An 18,742-nucleotide genomic window follows, 5' to 3' on the forward strand; every position below is an offset into this window, starting at 1 on the left:
TAATTTAGTCTGACTGCATTGCTTCATTGTACACACGAGAGGGGGAACTGTTGGGCACAGTTCAAAACTATGTACTTTCTCATTTACAGATCTGTGGGCTTGAAATGCCAAGGGCAGGTGGAGGGACGATAGATCCAAAATTCATACAACCGCTGTACATAAAAAAAAAAAATGAATGAGGCTGATGCAACAGATCAGAGCCCAGTTTCCTAAAAGCAGCAATCAGCTGTTGAAACAAAAGCCACTTCCGCCTCCGTTTTAGTAAAAAGCTGAAGGATGGGGTAGGAGAAATGTGCCCACTCTCAAATTCATAGACAGAGCTTTGGATGCAAGGACTGACCATCCATGATATCAAAATGATATATTTTATATCATGATTTACAAACATTGGCATAAAACAAGCTTATATTTTGGGTTGTGATGGTGTATGACTGTTGAACTAAGCTTATGAGGAATTTCTGGGTTATATTCTTTAAGAATCAATGGGTGTGTGTGTGTGTGTGTGTTTGTGTGTATATATATATATATATATATATATATATATATATATATATATATACACACACACTGAACAAAAATAAACGCAACATGCAACACTTTCAAAGATTTGACTGAGTTACAGTTCATATAGAGAAATCAGTCAAATAAAATAAAATGTATTAGGCACCTAGTCTATGGATTTCACATGACTGAGAATACAGATATGTATCTTTTGGTCACAGATACATAAAAAAAGATAGGGGTGTGGATCAGAAAACCAGTCAGTATCTGATGTGGCCATCATTTGCCTCATGCAGCGCGACATCTCCTTCGCATTGAGTTGATCAGGCTGTTGATTGTGGCCTGTGGAATGCTGTCCCACTCCTCTTCAATGGCTATGCGATGTTGCTGGATATTGGTGAAAAAAGGAACAAGCTGTCGTATACTTTGATCCTGAGCATCCCAAACATGCTCCAGGAATTGTGTACAGATTCTTGCGACATGGGGCCGGGCATTACCATGCTGAAACATGGTAATTTTATTGGTAAGATGGTAATTTAAACATTTTATTGCCTTACACGTACGTGGTCTGCAGTTGTGAGGCCGGTTGGACGTACCGCCAAGTTCTCTAAAACATTCTCTGGCAACAGCTATGGTGGACAAACAGTACCTGCAGTCAACATGCCAATTGCACGCTCCCTCAAAACTTGACATCTGTGGCATTGTGTTGTGTGACCAAACTGCACAGCTTCTTGATATGCCACACCTGTCAAGTGGATTGATTATCTTGCCAAAGGAGAAATGTTCACTAACAGGGACGTAACACAAATTTGTGCAAAAAATTTGAGAGAAATAAGCTTTTTGTGGATATGGAAAATTTCTGGGATCTTTTATTTCAGCTTATGAAACATGGGACCAACACTTTACATGTTGCATTTATATTTTGTTCAGTGTAGTTTAAAAATGCTGACTGCCTCCACTGTCACGTTCCTGACCTTATTTGCCTTTGTTTTACTTTGTTTAGTTGGTCAGGACGTGAGCTGGGTGGGTAGTCTATGTTATGTGTTTCTATGTTGGGTTGAATGTGTTGCCTGATATGGTTCTCAATTAGAGGCAGGTGTTTGACGTTTCCTCTGATTGAGAACCATATTAAGGTAGGATGTTCTCACTGTTTGTTTGTGGGTGATTGTTCCTGTGTCTGTGTCTGTTGCACCACACGGGACTGTTTCGTTTGTTCGTTCGTTCGTTTGGCTAGTCTTTCCTGTTCGTGCGTTCTTCGTGTCTATATGTAAGTTCTCAAGTTCAGGTCTGTCTACGTCGTTTGTTGTTTTGTAGTTTGTGTAAGAGTTTTCGTGTTTCGTCTTTCTTTAATAAATTCCATTATGTCTGCATACAACGCTGCGTTTTGGTCCGACCCTTACTCCTCCTCCTCATCCGAGGAGGAGGCATTAGACAGCCGTTACAGAATCACCCACCAAACCAGGACCAAGCACCGGCAGCAGGAGAGGCTGCACTATTTGGAGAAATGGACATGGGAGGACGACCTAGACGGCAAAGGACCCTGGGCAGAGCCAGGGGAATATCGCCGCCCCAAAGAAGAGCTGGAGGCAGCGAAGGCGGAGAGGCGCTATTATGAGGCGCTCGCACGGCAGAGCGGCTGGAGGCCCGAGAGACAGCCCCAAAAATTTCTTGGGGGGGCACACGGGGAGTGTGGCAGAGTCAGTAGTCAGACCTGAGCCAACTCCCCCTGCTTACCGTAAGGAGCCGGTGAGGGCGGAATTGGAGGTGAGTGACGCAGAGACAGTGAAGGAGTTAATGGGGAAATTGGAGGAGAGAGTTATGAGGGATGTACTGGTTTGGTGCATGAGGCACGACATCCGTCCGACTGAACGTGTCGGTGAGTTGATGTCACCGGGAACAGCTCTCCATACTCGTCCTGAGGTGCGTGCTAGCCGTCTGGTTAAGACAGTGCCTACACCACGCACCAAGCCTCCTGTGCGTCTCCAGAGCCCTGTACCTCCTCCACGCACTAGCCCTATGGTGCGTGTCTCCTGCCCATTACCACCAGTGCCTACACCGCGCACCAAGCCTCCTGTGCGTCTCCAGAGCCCTGTTTCTCCTCCACGCACTAGCCCTATGGTGCGTGTCTCCTGCCCATTACCACCAGTGCCTACACCACGCACTAGGCCTAATGTGCGTCTCCAGAGCCCTGTACGTACTGTTCCTTCTCCCCGCACTCGCCCTGAGGTGCGTGCCCTCAGTCCAGTACCACCAGTTCTGCCACCACGCACCAGGCCTATAGTGCGCTTTGAGAAACCAGTGTGCCCTGTTCCTGCTCCCCGCACTAGCCTGAAGGTGCGTGTCCTTAGCCCGGTACCTCCAGTTCCGGCACCACGCAACAGGCCTACAGTGCGCCTCAGCCGGCCAGAGTCTGCCGTCTGCCCAGCGGCGCCTGAACTGCCCGTCTGCCCAGCGGCACCTGAACTGCCCGTCTGCCCAACGGCGCCTGAACTGCCCGTCTGCCCAACGTCGTCTGAGCTGTCCGTCTGCCAAGCGCCGCATGAACTGTCCGTCTGTACTGAGCCTTCAAAGCCGCCCGTGTGTACTGAGCCTGCAAAGCCGCCCGTCTGTACTGAGCCTTCAAAGCCGCCTGTCTGTCATGAGCCTTCAGAGCCGTCCGCCAGACAGGAGCCGCTAGAGCCGTCCGCCAGACAGGAGCCGCCAGAGCCGTCCGCCAGACAGGAGCCGCCAGAGCCTTCCGCCAGACAGGAGCCGCCAGAGCCTTCCGCCAGACAGGAGCCGCCAGAGCCTTCCGCCAGACAGGAGCAGCCAGAGCCTTCCGCCAGACAGGAGCAGCCAGAGCCTTCCGCCAGACAGGAGCAGCCAGAGCCTTCCGCCAGACAGGAGCAGCCAGAGCCGCCAGCCAGCCATGAGCAGCCAGAGCCGCCAGCCAGCCATGAGCAGCCAGAGCCGTCAGCCAGCCATGAGCAGCCAGAGCCGCCAGCCAGCCATGAGCAGCCAGAGCCGCCAGCCAGCCATGAGCAGCCAGAGCCGCCAGCCAGCCATGAGCAGCCAGAGCCGCCAGCCAGCCATGAGCAGCCAGAGCCGCCAGCCAGCCATGAGCAGCCAGAGCCGCCAGCCAGCCATGAGCAGCCAGAGCCAGCCAGCCAGGATCCGCCAGAGCCAGCCAGCCAGGATCCGCCAGAGCCAGCCAGCCAGGATCCGCCAGAGCCAGCCAGCCATGATCCGCCAGAGCCAGCCAGCCAGGATCCCCCAGCCAGTCCGGTGCTGCCCCTCAGCCCGGAGCTGCCCCTCAGCCCGGAGCTGCCCCTCAGCCCGGAGCTGCCAGTAGTCCAGAGTTGCCCCTCTGTCCTAAGCTACCTCTCTGTCCTAAGCTACCTCTCTGTCCTGAGCTACCTCTCTGTCCTGAGCTACCTCTCTGTCCTGAGCTACCTCTCTGTCCTGAGCTACCTCTCTGTCCTGAGTTATCTAGGGGGGACCTGTGTTAAGGTTCCTAGACCAGGGTCGGGGGCGAGGATCGCCACTCGGGGGACGCTAAGGAGGGGGACAGAGACAATGGTGGAGTGGTGTCCTCGTCCTGCGCCGGAGCCGCCACCGTGGACAGATGCCCACCCAGACCCTCCCCTTGAGGTTCAGTTTTGCGGCCGGAGTCCGCATCTTGGGGGGGGGGGGGGGGGTACTGTCACGTTCCTGACCTTATTTGCCTTTGTTTTACTTTGTTTAGTTGGTCAGGACGTGAGCTGGGTGGGTAGTCTATGTTATGTGTTTCTATGTTGGGTTGAATGTGTTGCCTGATATGGTTCTCAATTAGAGGCAGGTGTTTGACGTTTCCTCTGATTGAGAACCATATTAAGGTAGGCTGTTTTCACTGTTTGTTTGTGGGTGATTGTTCCTGTGTCTGTGTCTGTTGCACCACACGGGACTGTTTTGTTTGTTCGTTCGTTTGGCTAGTCTTTCCTGTTCGTGCGTTCTTCGTGTCTATATGTAAGTTCTCAAGTTCAGGTCTGTCTACGTCGTTTGTTGTTTTGTAGTTTGTGTAAGAGTTTTCGTGTTTCGTCTTTCTTTAATAAATTCCATTATGTCTGCATACAACGCTGCGTTTTGGTCCGACCCTTACTCCTCCTCCTCATCCGAGGAGGAGGCATTAGACAGCCGTTACATCCACTCAGATTGCAAGGTGGGCAATAGGCACTTGTCTTTCTCACCACTCGTGACCATTTGATCTGAACGAAACGTGCCTGAGTATGTGAACAGAATCAAGCCTTTAGACGTTAATGTTAATTATTCTGCATTATATTGGTCAAACATGACTGGCGTTTAACATATTTATGTAATAAAAAAGTCTCATTCAAGTTTGGCTACATTTTCTGGCGTATCCCTTGTGTGTGTGTGGACATGAGGCTGTAGCCAATACCCAAGTCAACTAGGCAGTGGAAATTATACTAAATATATTCACGTCACCAAATTATTGATTAGAACACACCGTTTTGAAGGTCTACAGCAGCCTCAACAGCACTCTGTAGGGTTGCATCATGGTGTAGCCGGAGGACAGCTAGTTTCTGTCCTCCTCTGGGTACATTGACTTCAATACATAACCTAGGAGGCTCATAGTTCTCATCTCTTCCATAGACTTACACAGTAATTATGACAACCTCCAACCTATCAGAGCTCTTGCAGCATGAACTGACATGTTGTCCACCCAATCAAAGGATCAGAGAATTAATCTAGTACTGAAAGCATAAGCTACATCTAGCTAGCACTGAAGTGCATAAAATATGGTGAGTAGTTGACTCAAGAGAGAAAGACAGAAGTTTTGAACAAATACATTTATTAGAAAAATGGAGAAGCAAGAGAGCTAGAATCTTTTAAAACTTTCACATGCTAGCTAGCAAATGCAGCTAGCTAGTTTAGCCTACTCAAACAACCAGCTCAAACAGACAGGGATGCTATGTTAGCTAGCTGGCTATACAACACTGGAACTCTTCCAAGTCATGGTAAGCTTTTGGTTTTATAAATTAATTGCCACCGGGGCACACCGGTGTAACTCCTAGACTGCTTGCTGCTGACTTTACACTGTACTGCATAAAAATGATTGTAGGGGGTTTACTAACACGTTAGTCAACATAGCTACTAGAACTATGACAGTAATATAGTGACAAAGATGTAGGTTGTGTGTAGCGGTTAGCGGTTATGATATGGTTTAGCATGCACGTTTTTTTCGCCTGGTCACCGGAAGCTGATATGTTGTGCACTGAAGTCCACAAGCGGAGGGAAAAAGTGAGAGGAAAGCGTGTATATGCGTGAAAGAATACAACGATCCAAGGTATCAGGTATCATGAGGCTGCTATTAAAGTGAACTGTGTTTGCGTATGATCAAGGGTGCATTCATTCCACCGATTCTGATGAAAAACTTTCTTAAACGGAAGCAAACGGAACGAAGATAAACATACCGGAATTTGTCCAATAGAAACTCTTGTTTGCAACTGTTGGACTAATGATTACACCCTAGATCAGCTAGATGCAGCCAAGAGTGTTCAAGGCGTTATTGAACGTGTCAATGTCTGTCACCTTGATTACTAAAATTTCTCTCGACCTGTACACCTATGTTGTAAACGTTCATTCATAGGCTAGGTTGTAGAAACCTCATGATGGGTACTGGGAAAATTTGAGTATCATGTAGTAGCCTAAACCTATCGATGTAACATTGAGCTGGGTGAATGGAATATGAATGACAGTCATCCAATATGCTGTAATAGAAACAAGGCCATGCTCATAAAAAAAATCATCCTTATTTATATACATTTATGCACAATAGATTTCAATGTTGGCCTTTTTAGAGGCAAATGTTTTTATGCGAATTTCTGGCTCAGTTGACAGCCCCATTTATCTATTTCAGTAGTAGGCTACTCTTATTATCCTTTTAAACCTAGGTCCTAAAGTAGACCCATGTTGGCATATCAAATCATTAAAAAAAGTAAGTATTTTAATTTGGGGTGGTTCAAATCGCACTTCAGGACGGTGAGGAAAAAAGTTAGTTTCGAGCCCTGGTCACATGGGCTCGAGCTAAATATAGGTTAAATAAATAAACAACATGGGTCCTATTTTAATAATGTCATTCCAACCGCGAGACGAGTAAGAAAAAAAGCTTCTTCACTAACTTTACACACTTTTTCCTTGTTGCAGAACTGCTGTTCTAGGATCAGATAACAGAACTATATTTTTTTATGATCATTATTACATACACTGACAGGTAGATTCTCAAGATCAGATGCACTGTGTAGTTCAAATGTCTGAAATGTTGCCTAGTGTGCATTTCCCAGCAAGCTCATGGTTATGTGCCGTTCTAGTACAGACATCAAGTGCACAGAGCAAAGAGGTGAGTGTTAGGATCTAGACTCACCTGTAGTTGTGGCCATCACAGAGACACTGGTATATGCAGGTAGACAGTGAGGCTGCAAGTGTGTGCACTCCCTCCAATCAGCCAACTCAACCAATCACTGATCTTCACATCATAAAATCTAAACTCAAACGCTCAGACTATTCCCCCCCCCCCCCCCCCCCCCTGTTCTCATATTTAAAGCACATTACTACCAAAAGGGACAAGACACATATACTGCTCCAATTTATTAAAATGGTCTTTGTGTGTAGTTCAATAAAGTGCATGATAGCCTTGGCGGGTGTATAGGCATGTGTCTGACCTCGTTGTTGATGACATCTGGGTGTGGTGGGGAGTCCAGTGCATTGATGGTGTGCAGGATATCGTGGGTGAGGTTGGTCAGATGGACGATGAGGTTGGTCACCACCATTTTAGCGCTGGCAGTGCAGGCCAGCAGGAGTGGTGGAGGTAGGAGGCTATGGCTTCTGGACATGGTCATCCTGTGGACATAGAGTAGCGTGGCGTGACTGAATGAAGACCATCAGCACACACACACACACACACACACGCACACACACACACACACACACACACACACACACACACACACACACACACACACACACACACACACACACACACACACACACACACACACACACACACACACACACACACACACACACACACACACACACACACACACACAAAGAAAATACATAAACTGAATGAACATCATAAACAACTCTCAAGTTAAGCTTGGAAATAAAAATTGCATAAATTCCATGCTGGCTACCACACTGCGGTTCACGCGTCAGATCAGAGACTTGCTGCTTTGATGTCAAACAAAAAGTAAGTCATCTCAGACAGTCGAGTCAGAGGAGTTCCTGTCATGCATCTGATGTTACGAAGGCTTCAGAGGAGAGCGGTGTGTGTGTTCCTGGTGTCTGTGACGCAAATCATATTTCTCCAAATCTCCCTAAAAGTAGGACGATGCCTCTCAGAAGGGAAGAGAGCTGAGAATCAGAATCTGCCCCGCCTGTCACACAGCCACACACTGGAGATGTCATTGATGGCACCTATCAGCTACATGAAACCACAGCCACCCGCTGGAAACCACGGTTTGCTACTTTAAGGCAAACACCAACCTCAGACTAAACAACACACTTTCGTTTTGTTATGGTTCTTTGCTTTAGTGTTTGTGTAGTTACGCTTCCTATCCCTCCTCTGACACTTGCTGTCAAGTACCGAGATGCAAGAGCATTTTTCTTAGTTGTGTTCATAGTTTTTTGTTTGAAGGGTTTGCAGATATGCAGATACTAGTACGCAGATATGGCATCAATTTGTTTCTATTTATGATACGATTAACAACATGTAGCCTATGTGTAGGAATTACAACATACATTGTGTGTGCTGTACCTGTTGGAACTCCTGCAGTAGCAGGATGAGCTCCATGCGCACAGAAGCCAAGCCTCCCCGTGGGAGCCGTGCAGGCTGCAGTAGCTGAGGAACATGTGCAGGAGAGGCTGGTTGCTCTGGAGCCAGTATCTGCGAGTGTGTTGGACTTCTGGGCCTCCTCTCTCCCTGGTCCTGCCATGCCCTGCGCCAGCTCCAGCAGGCAGGGCTTGTAGCTGCAGCACCTCTGCAGGGCAACCACCTCCCTCTTCAGCCACTGGCACAGCTGGTAGCGCAGCTTCCCCCTGTCCAGCTCGTACCCCGTGGACAGCGTCCGTAGTTCTGTGGTCAGGATCTTCAGGCGGGCGCTGAACTTGAGTTGAGTGGCCAGGATGTCCCCTGAGGGCATGAGTATGTCGTCCTCTTCTAGTGGTGTCTCCGTCAACTGAGAGACGGCGTCCTGGAGGACACTGCTGCTGTTATTAGTGCTGGTGTTTTCATGTTCAAGTATTAGTGCTGGTGTTTTCATGTTCAAGCCCTTTGGTTCATAATCATCGTCCTTCTCCTCCTTGTCGCTGTCCCATGGATCTTTTGAGGACTTTGGGCATTTTGGAGGACCTCCAGGGCCAGCATAGGGCAGCCGGCCTGCATGTGAGCGTAGGCTGAACAGCCTCCTCACATGTGCTTCTGCAGGATGTGCTTGTAGGTGGAGAACGTCTCAAACTCAGACTCGTATAGCCGGGAGATCACCAGGGCAAGCTGCAGGTCCTGCATCTTTTCCAGGCAAACCTGAACAAGGCAAGCCAACCCCCACCCAGCATTAGTGTTGAAAGCAATTGCAGTAGCAGAACAGGAAAATACCTCCAGGAATATCAGGAATATCCAACAAGGTCACCTCTACCCTTGGCCTGGCCAGACATAATTTGCATAAAATGCTCAAAAACACCTTTATAATTTATTATTTAAGAAGAAAAAAAAGTACAAAATTAAAGTAGGTAACCTCTCTCCTGAAAATCTTTGTATGAAAAAGGTGGCACACTATCTATCTGCTTACAGTGATATGAGGACATGTTTACCTCCACAGCACCCTTGAGGGAGCCTGCCAGTAGGAGGAAGGATGCAGAGTACTGGAAGCGCTGCTTCCCCAGCAGAGAGAAGGCATTCTTTAAAGCAGAGAGAAGGCGTTCTTTAAAGCAACCTTCCTCCACCGGTCCTCACTTGAGTTGTTGCTGAAGAAAGCTGTCATTTTGACATTCTTCTTAGACCTTGACGGAACAACACAAGTTGTCATTAGACTGACTTTCTATAATGTGAAAGAATTGTTCCAATCTTGTCAGGAGTTTTGGGGAATGATATTCAAGATCTTCTCAAAGACATTACCTGAACAGTCTCCAGACCACCGCTTTCTTTTACATAGCGAGATAGAATATGGCGCCGTCCAGAGGATCGTTCTGCCTTTAAAAATATGCTTTTGCTGCCTGATGAATAACAGAGGTATAAAAAAACATTAGTATATAGGTCATACCACACACACGCTCATTTACAATACTGAATTCAGTAGTGCAGCAAAACCGGAGTTTGCCTTATTCTTTGAGATATAAAAGTAGGACAATCAATCAATAATTACATATATAAAGATGTACAATGCCTTCAGAAAGTATTCAAACCCCTTGACTTATTCCACATTTTGCTGTTTTACAGCCTGATTTCAAAATGGATTTCATTTTTTTTCTCTCACACACACACATACACACACACGCGCACACGCACATGCACACACGTACACGCACACGCACACACGTACACGCACACACACACACACGCACACACACACACACACACACACACACACACACACACACACACACACACACACACACACACACACACACACACACACACACACACACACACACACACACACACACACACACACACACACACACACACACACATAATTACTAATTGAAAACATGCTCTTAGACATTTCTGCAAATGTATTGAAAATTAAATACAGAAATCTCTCATTTACATAGGTATTCACACCTGAGCAGCGATTACAGCTGTGAGTCTTTCTGGGTAAGTCAGAGCTTTGCACACCTGGATAGTACAATATTTGCACATTAATGTTTTCACAATTCTTCAAGCTCTGTCAAGTTGGTTGTTGATCATTGCAAGACAGCCATTTAAGTCTTGCCATAGATATTCAAACCGATTTAATTCAAAACTAGGCCGCTCAAGAACATTCAATGCTGTCTTAGTAAGCAACTGCAGTTTATATATTTGGCCTTGTGTTTTAGGTTATTTACCTGCTGAAAAGTGAATGTCTCCCAGTGTTTGTTGGAAAACAGACTGAACCAGGTTTTCCTCTAGGATTTTGCCTGCGCTTAGCTCTATTCCCTTTATTTTTATCCTAAAAAACTCCATAGTCCTTGCCGATGACAAGCATACCCATAACATGATGCAGCCAACACCATGCTTGAAAATACAAAGAGTGGTACTCAGTGATGTGTTTGATTTGCCCCAAACATAATGCTTTTTATTCAGGACATAAAGTTAATTTCTTTGCAGTTTTACTTTAGTGCCTTATTGCAAACAGGATGGATGTTTTTGGAATATTTTTTATTCTGTACAGGCTTCCTTCTTTCCACTCTCATTTAGGTTAGTATTGTGGAGTAACTACAATGTTGTTGATCAATCCTCAGTTCTCTCCAATCACAGCCATTAAACGCTAACTGTTTTAAGTTTAAGTCACCATTGGCCTCATGGTGAAATCCCTGAACGGTTTCCTTCTTCTCCGGCAGCTGATTTAGGAAGGACGCCTGTATCTTTGTCATGACTGGGTGTTTTGATACACCATCTAACGAGTAATTCATAATTTTACCATGCTCAAAGGGATATTCAATGTCTGCTTTTTTATTTTTACCCATCTACCAATAGGTGCCCTTCATTGCGAGGCATTGGAAAAGCTCCCTGGTCTTTGTGGTTGGAAAAGCTCCCTGGTCTTTGTGGTTGGAAAAGCTCCCTGGTCTTTGTGGGTGCTCGACTGAGGGATCTTACAGATAATTGTATGTGTGGGGTACAGAGATGAGGTAGTCATTCAAAAATCACGTTAAACACCATTGCACACAGAGTGAGTGCATGCAACTTATTTGACTTAAGCAAATTTTAACTTCAACTTATTTAGGCTTGTCATAACACAGGGTTGAATACTTACTGACTCAACACAGTTCAGCTTTTCATTTTAAATTAATTTGTAACATTTAAAAAACATAATTCCACTTTAACATTATGGGGTATTATGTGTAGGCCAGTGACACATACTTTCAATTTAATCCATTTTAAATTCAGGCTGGAACAAAATGTGGAAAATGTCAAGGGGTGTGAATACTTTCTGAAAGCACTTGGGCTCACCTTTTCAATATACCACCGGAGTTTATTGGTGCTCCTGAGCCACCAGCCCACGCCCATGGCGTGTAGTTCAGGTCATGTGGGGCCTCCCTTCTGCAGGGCAGGCAGCATGTTGAGAAGCTCCTCCTCAGCCTCAGAGTGGAAAGCCCAGGCGTATTGACAGGTGGACAAGCCTGGAGAACCAAATACAGGTTATCAGACAATCCATCATCACAAAAGTCTACACAGCACCAGGCCACAGGAGCTACGGTTGTTTGATTTATCCTGCTACTGGTCACTATTACTCCTGTTACTTACTTACTTACTTACACACACACACACACACACACACACACACACAAATACCATTAGTATATTACCATAAGTATTTATATATTCCTGCTATCAGTCACTTTTTCAGCCCTTTATACATGTATATCCTACTACCAGTAACTACAGTACTTTTTCTTGCCATTGTATTTATATACCCACCACAACTTCTCCAGTTCCCCTGCACATCGAATAAGGTACTGACCTGTATATACTTGCATTCTCATGTTTCTTTACCTCTCATTGTTGTTCTTGTGTGGTTTTTATTATTTTATTTTTTTGTATTCAATTTGCTATTGTAATTATCACTGTATTGTTGGAAAGAGCTCTCAAGGTAAGAATTTCACTGTACTGTTGTACACCCGTCGTATCCGGTGCACGTGACGAAAAAACTTTGAAACTTGATCATATAATACTAATATTATGGTCATTTATCCAAAGTGATTTCAGCTAATACAAATAAATAAAAATAAGCATCCCTATACAGATCCCATTGTGGCGTCTGTGCGCATGGGCCGCACCTTTGAAGCAATCTCCATTTTGAAGTAGACAATTTTCTTCCTCACGACTGACTGGCTGATCCCTCCTGATGACCCGGTTGGATATGACTCCAATGAAGTTGGAAGTCCCACCCAGTTGACTACATTAAAATGGTTGAAGCCCTCAATGGCACTGCCCATGCTAATACAGGCCGCAAGAGGCTCTATAATTCTCTATGGGTTGCAGTAACTTTATATTCACATAGCCTCTAAGGCAGCATTTCCCAAACTTGGTCCTGGGGACCTCAAGGGGTGCATATTTAGGTTTTTACCCTAGCACTACACAGATGATTCAGATAATCAAAGCGTGATGTGTTCATTATTTGAATCAGCTGTGTAGTGCTAGGCAGTGTTGTAAAGTACTTCAGTAGTTTTTTGGAGTATCTATATTTTTGACAACTTATAAATAATGTACTTTTTACTCCATACATTTTCCCTGGCACCCAAAAGTACTTGTTACATTTTGAATGCTTAGCAGGACAGAAATGGTCCAATTCACGCACTTATCAACAGAACATCCATACTGCCTCTGATCTGGCAGACTCACTAAACACATGTTGCATTTGTAAAGGATGTTGGAGTGTGCTCCTGGCTATCTGTAAATTTGAAAAAAAAGAAAATTATGCTGTCTGGTTTGCTTAATATAAGGAATTTGAAATTATTTACTTTAACTTTCGATACTTAAGTATATTTAAAACCAAATATTTTTAGACTTTTACTCAAGTAGTATTTTATTGGGTGACTCACTTCAGTCATTTTCTATTAAGGGCCCTCGGAGTGTGGTGTCAGGAAAATAACCTCACACTCAACGTCAACAAAACAAAGGAGATGATTGTGGACTTCAGGAAACAGCAGAGGGAGCACCCCACTATCCATATCGACGGGACAGTAGTGGAGAGGGTAGTAAGTTTTAAGTTCCTCGGCGTACACATCACGGACAAACTGAATTGGTCCACCCACACAGACAGCGTTGTGAAGAAGGCGCAGCAGTGCCTCTTCAACCTCAGGAGGCTGAAGAAATTCGGCTTGTCACCAAAAGCACTCACAAACTTCTACAGACGCACAATCGAGAGCATCCTGTCGGGCTGTATCACCGCCTGGTACGGCAACTGCTCCGCCCACAACCGTAAGGCTCTCCAGAGAGTAGTGAGGTCTGCACAACGCATCACTGGGGGCAAACTACCTGCCCTCCAGGACACCTACACCACCCGATGTCACAGGAAGGCCATAAAGATCATCAAGGACAACAACCACCCGAGCCACTGCCTGTTTACCCTGCTATCATCCAGAAGGCGAGGTCAGTACAGGTGCATCAAAGCAGGGACCGAGAGACTGAAAAACAGCTTCTATCTCTTGGCCATCAGACTGTTAAACAGCCACCACTAACATCGAGTGGCTGCTGCCAACATACTGACTCAACTCCAGCTCACTTTAATAATGGAAATTGATCAAAAATGTATCACTAGCCACTTTATACAATGCCACTCCATATAATGTATATGTATATACTGTACTCTATATCATCCACTGCATCTTGCCATCTTTATGTAATACATGTATCACTAGCCACTTTAAACTATGCACTTTTATGTTTACATACCCTACATTACTCATCTCATATGTATATACTGTACTCGATACCATCTACTGCATCTTGCCTATGCCCTTCTGTACCATCACTCATTCATATATCTTTATGTACATATTCTTTATCCCTTTACACTTGTGTGTATAAGGTAGTAGTTGTGGAATTGTTAGGTTAGATTACTCGTTGGTTATTACTGCATTGTCGGAACTAGATGCACAAGCATTTCACTACACTTGCATTAACATCTGCTAACCATGTGTATGTGACAAATACAATTTGATTTGATTAAGGTATCTTTACTTTTACTCAAGCATGACAATTGGGTACTTTTTCCACCACTGGCGCAAGGGCAAAAAACAAAACCTGCACCCCTTGGGTTCCCCAGGGCAGAGTTTGGGAAATTATGTTCTAAGGAGCTATACATAAGGTTTACATACCAAACTTCATGGCCCCATGTCCATCGGGTCAGTTCTTATAGCCCTGGTGTGATACGGTGCCATCTAGTGGTGTAGCGTGGCAGACTTTTAATGCCGCATCTAACCATTCTCAAATTAATTAGAGGCCAATTCATTGAGTCTATATACCAAATCTGGAGTCAATCTGACTCATGGTTCATGAAAATGTTTTTTTAAAGTCTTTTTAGTTTATTTGACCATGTCAAGGGGAAACCCCACAATAAATTGGCTAAATCAGTATAGGTGGCCCATGCAGGAATCAAACCCACTGTGCTGTATTCTATACTGTTGAGTTCAGCCTTGCCTACCTTGTCGGAGCAGCTGGGCGCGATGAGCAGGGTGGTCAGCAGGAACTTCCGACCGCACTCATCCAAAGTTTCTCCACCTAGTCAATGAAAAGAACATTACCATCTACAATACTTCTCCTCACAGGCCTTCTACCAGAGTAAAACAAATACAGCCCTTTGAGATATGGTTTATATTAGTCCATAAAACAACATTTATTTGGAGAAGGACTGTGGAGGGCAGTTTGTGCACTCGCCCTGATGCCGGTGCTTGTGGTGGTGTTGGCAAGGCCTTTGACATCTGCTCCATGCGGGTCAGACCCGGCAGGCTGGAGTGGAGCAGGTGGCTGGATAGGACTTGGGCATGCTCGGGCCCAAAGAAGGTGGTACTATGACTGGTCTATGACCTTAGCACCGCCATCCTCCTGGTCACTGTTCATGGGCTCCAGGTCCTCCACACACACCCCGCTGCTCTGGAAAAGTTCATCGTAGGCGTCCCTCTGACTGGACCCGTGGCCACTCAAGCTGGCCACCTTGTCTTTGGGCTTGGGAGAGCAGTCCTCGTCGGCCGCCAGCAGCGTGCACAAGGGCAGTGGAGTGATGGACTCAATCTCTGAGTAACTCTCACCTTTGCTGAAGGGCTTGGGGTCCCTGGTGGTGCTGCCGCCGGTGCTGATGGTGCGGAAGCGGAGACGCTTCTCCTGGTTGGTGTCATCGTCTTCGAGGGCCACGATCTCTCCAGCGATGCACTTGGCCAGGTGGGAGAGGATGGCCTTGGCCCGCCGGACCTTCCCCAGGTCCATGAGCTCCAGCAGCTGCATCGGGTGGTATTGGGGCAGCGTTGGGAACAGGTGGTGCGCTGCCTCAAACAGCCCTAGTCCTCCATCTCTGCAGGCAGGTCATAAGCTGTCCTCTTACCACTCAGTTTCTGGGCCAGGCTGGTCATGGGCGCTGCCCATTTCTGTCGTGGTGGTGTTGGGAGCCGTGGACTTGGCCAGGGCAGGAGGCTGCCACTGGGAGTACACATGCATCTTGCAGTCCATGCCCACCACCAGGATGCTGTCCTTCACCCAGGACAGGGAGGCGGGGATGGGAAGGGAGCCCTCCACGGAGGAGACAAGGTTCGCGGAGCGCAGTGGGACCAGATGGGAGGAGCTCTACTCCCTGTGGCCCTCAGACAGTCCCAGCTCGGGAGGTTTACCGGAGAGCAGGCCGTACATGTAGATTTTGGAACCAATCCCCGCAGTGAGAATGTGGGAGCCGTCTTCCCTGGAGACCCAGTCCAGGTGGACCAGACTCTTACCAGAGGTCCCCTGGCAGTCATCGCTGGGCAGGTAGATGTAAAGATTATTATTCTGCAGATTCAGCTTCTTGGTACCACTCTCCATGTTGTTGTCTGTGGGAGTCGTGGCATCCAGGACGAGGGTCTGCTCTAGCACCCAGTGGGAGCTTCCTGTGGACTCACACTGGAATATCCCTACGTGGACCAGTGGTTCTCTGACACCCGGCTGAGGGTTATGGCTTAGGTGGTTAGGGTTAGGTGAGGGCTAGGGTTGTGTCGGTAGGCCACTGCGATGCGGCTGGTGTGACAACAGCTGAGCTCTACTGGTGTGCCCAGCACAGTAACGGCACAGCTGTTGCCCAGCCCCTCTTCCACCAGCAGAGGCCACTCATCCCAGGTGTTGGCCGTCTGGTTCCACTGCAGCCGCCCTGCATCTCCAGAACCTCACCTTCACGTCTGAACAGAACGTGGCCAGGAGATACGGAGAGCCACCGGCCGGCTGCAGGGAGGATGCGCTCAGATGACCTGAAACAAGAACAATAATTAGGTAGTTAGTTTAGCCACACTTCATGGGTAAGCTCGTACAAAAACTCAATACAATTGACTTGGGCTATATGAACCCGGAAATATACAGTTAAAACACCAGCCTAGCAATTAAGACCACCCCCCACACTAATCCAATTTCAGTGTAACTGGTTCTGTTCAATAGAATTAGCCAATGCCTTGGTAGTTGATTACATTCCCATGGAGGAACAAACTGGACTGCCCCGTTATACAGGAGTGAAGGGCAGTGTGACTGTGGTTCAGTGCTCTCTCTTACCTGCTGAAGGCGTGATGTTGATCACTTTCACATCGTCTGGAAGAGCCAGCTCCTAACTGTACAGCCTGTGAATGGTCAGGGTGAGGCGGCAGGCACTGCAAGTTGGATGTGCAAGGCTTGTTCTTCTGGGCCGCAGGGGAAGTGAACATGTCAAAGTTAAAGGGGCAATTCAGAGTTGATGAGGTTACATTTGCCCTCTCAGGTGGACCGCTGGTCTCGTCTGTAAGGACACACAAAAACAGATGGGAGCCAAAAATTGGTAGCCAAGTTAAAGCTAGCTGACTTGCACACAACGCTTTAAGATATAAATTAATCCTTGAGTGTAGTTGTTGGTACACACCCATAATGATTGGGAGAGCTGCCAGTTGCAGATGTCACATATGCAGGAGGGACCTGCCAGTCTGGGTAAACTCTACCACTACCAGGAAGAAGCGGGCAGAGAAGCCTGGCTGGCAGGAGGATGCAGGTGAAAAACAAACACACAATGACATGTTTATTACACTGAATGAGATGGGACACAAGAGCAAAGTGACGGTTATAGTATGTATGTTTCCTTATCCTACCAGTGTCTGTAGCGGGAGCTTCCTGAGTAGCATCTGTCCGATCACTGCCCAGAATGAGATCCTCCTCAAATACATGTTGCAGCCGAGTCTCCTTCCCGTGCTGCAAAGCACAGAATAGGATAGACTATTGGTGGTAGTTCCGCCTGATTTACTGGCTAGGCTACAGTGTAAAACATCTATGGTATGGCTGACCTTTTTATTGAGATCAGTGGAGGCTGCTGAGAGGAGGACAGCTCACAATACTGTCTTGAATGGAGTGTAATGGCTGGAATGGAGTGAATGGAATGGTATCAAACGCATGAAAACCATGTGTTTGATACCATTCCATTTACTCTATTCTGGACATTATTATGAGCAGCCTCCACTGATTGAGCCATTAAACAATATGTTAACATAGAATTCAGTATAGAATATCTGAGTGCGCTTGCTATGCCAAGCATACCCCAACCATGGAGCTGAAGAAGGTCAGTGAAAATCTGCATGTGCTCACATAAGAAGTTGTTTCCATCTTCCATAGATGTATACTTACGAAGTCATCTGAATCAGAGTTAGTTTGGCAGCTGGGGTCAAAGAGGAGCGATTACGATAGAGGAAACCAAGTCTAGATTTAACTTAAGCCTGCAGCTTTGATATGTGCTGAGAGAAGGACAGTGTACCGTCTAGCCATACTCCTAAGTACTTGTATTAGGTGACTACCTCAAGCTCTAAACCCTCAGGAGGTAGTACTCACACCGGTGGGGAGAGAGGCATTCTTCTTACCAAACCACATTACTTTTATTTTGGTGGTGTTCAGAACAAGTTAAGGGCAGAGAAAGCTTGTTGAACACTAAGAAAGCTTTGTTGTCGAGCGTTTAACACAAAATCCGGGGAGGGGCCAGCTGAGTATAAGACTTACATCTGCACATAAATGAATGAGAGAGCTTCCTAAAGCCTGAGCTATGTTGATGATGTAAATTGAAGAGCGTGGGGCCTAGGAATGAGCCTTGGGGTATTCCCTTGGTACACCAACCGATCGTACACTTACCCATCCGTCCAGCATCACTACTCTGGACGGTTCTGACTTAGAATATGTGGACAACTTCAAATACCTAGGTGTCTGGTTAGACTGTAAACTCTCCTTCCAGACTCACATTAAGCATCTCCAACCCAAAATTAAATCTAGAATCGGCTTCCTATTCCGCAACAAAGCATCCTTCACTCATGCTGCCAAACATAACCT

At 46.5% G+C, this 18,742-nt stretch overlaps 1 pseudogene; it reads right to left on the reverse strand.

Annotated features, from left to right (window-relative positions):
• Positions 1-7,877: 7,877 nt before the first annotated feature.
• LOC120063510 lies at positions 7,878-17,598 on the reverse strand (annotated as a pseudogene).
• Positions 17,599-18,742: the final 1,144 nt, after the last annotated feature.

This window comes from Salvelinus namaycush, chromosome 18 (genome assembly GCF_016432855.1).
Source record: "Salvelinus namaycush isolate Seneca chromosome 18, SaNama_1.0, whole genome shotgun sequence".
Classification (NCBI taxonomy): domain Eukaryota; kingdom Metazoa; phylum Chordata; class Actinopteri; order Salmoniformes; family Salmonidae; genus Salvelinus; species Salvelinus namaycush.